This window comes from Diaphorina citri, unplaced genomic scaffold (genome assembly GCF_000475195.1).
Source record: "Diaphorina citri unplaced genomic scaffold, Diaci psyllid genome assembly version 1.1 scaffold8696, whole genome shotgun sequence".
In the NCBI taxonomy this organism is placed as follows: Eukaryota; Metazoa; Arthropoda; class Insecta; order Hemiptera; family Psyllidae; genus Diaphorina; species Diaphorina citri.
Genome location: NW_007386071.1, coordinates 1 through 2,857, shown reverse-complemented (window position 1 = coordinate 2,857; position 2,857 = coordinate 1). Strand labels below are relative to the sequence as shown.

The 2,857-nt window shown below is 39.3% G+C and overlaps 1 long non-coding RNA gene across 1 annotated transcript; it reads left to right on the top strand.

Annotated features, from left to right (window-relative positions):
* The first annotated feature begins 1,318 nt into the window (after positions 1 to 1,318).
* LOC113472805 lies at positions 1,319 to 2,568 on the top strand. Its single transcript, XR_003394971.1, has 2 exons — positions 1,319 to 1,379; positions 2,474 to 2,568. It is a non-coding gene; the product is annotated as an uncharacterized LOC113472805 (long non-coding RNA).
* Positions 2,569 to 2,857: the final 289 nt, after the last annotated feature.

Genomic DNA, 2,857 nt, shown 5'->3' with positions numbered 1-2,857 from the left:
TTTTTTTTTTTTTTTTTTAGGTACATTGCCCGTCAGCAAACAATTTGCTCTCATAATTCGGTTGCAAATATTTCAATGAGCTACTTTCTGGTATTATCATGTTGATCCAGCAGTCCAGCACCTTAATACAGGATTGGTATGCTACAACACAGAGTACACAGACCACATGAGTTTAATGGAGCAATTGTTTCATTGCTACACTTTCACTACGACATTTGTGACAAACATTTATGCTTAACACAATTAAAATTCCTTTAGTCCACAGATATTACCGAGCATAGTTTAGAAAAGCTATCAACAAGTCGAATAAAATCTGTCAATTTGGTTGGACGAAGAGGAGCGTTGCAGGTTGCATTTACAATAAAGGAATTCCGAGAGATGACCAAACTGCCGCATGTCCAAACTGTGTTTCGAAATGAACAACTGTGCGGTGTGCACGAAGCTTCTGCAAGTAAGTTAAATGATCGCCCATAGCCTAGCACCTACTTGTACTTGGTTATTATACTGGCCTATCAAACAAAAAATCCAAGTTCGATTTTAGACAGGGCAAAACCTTGGACTTACTTCCTTTTTTTTTTTTTTTTTTTTTTTTTTTTTTACTCTTATAGCAGCACATCCCAAATATCAGAGCTTTCCAGGCCTGCTCGCATTTGAATCAGAATAAATGGTGTGATGATTAAGTGCAGACTTATCAACTATTACTTCATCAGCTAGGACGACCTCGATTGAGACTGGACCATGTATGCATGTAATTTTGAAAATCAATCCTGACGTATAGTACATGCAGACTTGCAGTCAATTACCATTAATCAGCTGATTCTGCTAAGACACACTAGCCCAGTAGATCTAATTGCGTACGACTTGCCAGAATGGTGCTCAGGTAGGAACAAATTTGGCTGTCACCATCGATGGAGGGACGATATTAGATGTAAAAAATCCTACTCTGAGCTACTGGAATACGGTAGGCACTACTTTACTTACGCCAACCTTAATTATGCTTCATGTCACCTGCTCCAATCTGTGGACAGTCGTCAAGGTCCTGAGGCTATGGGCTAGGATACCGTAAAAACAGGTGAACAGGAAGTATAATAAATTAACCTTTTCACTGTCATGTGTGGTAAAATTGGTCAGATCCTAAATGGGGCGAAAAAGTGAGCCTGTTCACATTCACGGTGGGGTAAAATGCAAAGACTATCTAACCAAAAGTGCCATCATTACTATTGTACATATTTCCCATCCAGAATCAGCAGTCCTTGTACACTGAGGGACAAGAGTTGATATGTAGCTCGCATTGCATAGATCAAAAAGTTACCCAGTCGTTGTGTAAGACAGACATACCTTTCAATGGAAAAATCCTGCCACAGTGATCCCTAAGGAAGGTGAGTTTTAGACTGACAATGTGAATTAATGACCTATTGGGAAAACTACTACTGGTTGACCCGTCCTTTGTACGGGATCAGGCGTGGCGTAAGAGGCAGGACTTTGAAGTTGCCGGCCATTTTGAAATCAGGATCCAATGTGACATTTTTAGTAGCCTTACGTCAACCTCAGTACTGTTCTTAACAACCACAAAAAAAAAGAAAAAAAATCATCAAAATCGGTCGAGCTGTTTTTTCGTGAAAAGAGGATGTAGAACAGGGTTGTCCAACCTTAGGGCACCCGAGGGCCGCAAGAGACCAAGGTAGAGAGTTGGCGGGCCGCAAAAAACTCAACTCACGGGGGGGGGTTGACTGAGGTCAGTAGAGTTCAGCCACTATGATATTAGGTACAGCATTGCGTTTAATGGTACCTAGAATTAGAAACTAAATTTGTAAGGTAAACTGGGATAATTTTTATAAATTTGAAAATTTTCATGCATTAATTATTTTATTTAGTATATTTACTGTTATTTCTCATTTTCGTTGATTTTTTTAGGCGGGCCTTCGCGGGCCGCAAAAATGAGCTCGCGGGCCGCATGCGGCCCGCGGGCCGCGGGTTGGACAAGCCTGATGTAGAAAAACCTTGAATCTGGAATACCTGCCATATTTACTTTCAATGTACCAACACTATCCATTTCAGTCAGTCTAATTAGCTTGGAAGGTAACGTGCTTATTTTGTATTTACTAGTTCACAGGTGCGATTCTCGCCCTGTTTGAACTTTACCCTAAAGTCCTAAACAGATAAGACGGCTCGTTCTCAGAACGGCTGGCTTTCTCCTATCGGATAGGACCTATCCTGTCCTTCTCTCTTAGATTTCGGGAAGATAAGGATTCCTTTGTTACAGTTCCCTCTTTCAGACCCCTCAATTTCCTTGACGTTCTGCATATTTTATTTAAATGAAGGGGTAATCTTACAGTTTTTTAAGTACCTCCGCCCCCTAATTTTCTTGAAAATTCATGGAAATTTTCTGGAAAAGTCATGGAGTTTTATTCCTGGAAAAGTGTATAAACCCTGTCATTATTTGAACCTTATTTTATTTTACTTTTTTCCTCAGACATTTACAGTGCCGGATGGTTAGCTACAGGACCAGTGGGGGTTATACTGTCTACAATGAGCAACGCTTTCGAAGTGGGACAGCGAATAGGGCAGGATTTCCAAAGTGGCCGTTTGAATTCGGACACCAAGAAACCGGGATCTGATTTTATATTGGACATTGTTAGAAGTAAAGGTAATAATAAAGGATTTTTTATGTATTACCTATTAAAACACAGTTATGTATGTACCTATTATTAAAGTTTCCTTTTAATTTTTAATCATATTACCGACGCATAAATACTTGGTGGAATTCTCGTCAGAAACTTCGGGTAGGATAAACGAGATATACTTAAGCCATTTTTCGTCAAATCCATTTTTTTTTTTTTTTTTTTTTTTTTTTAAA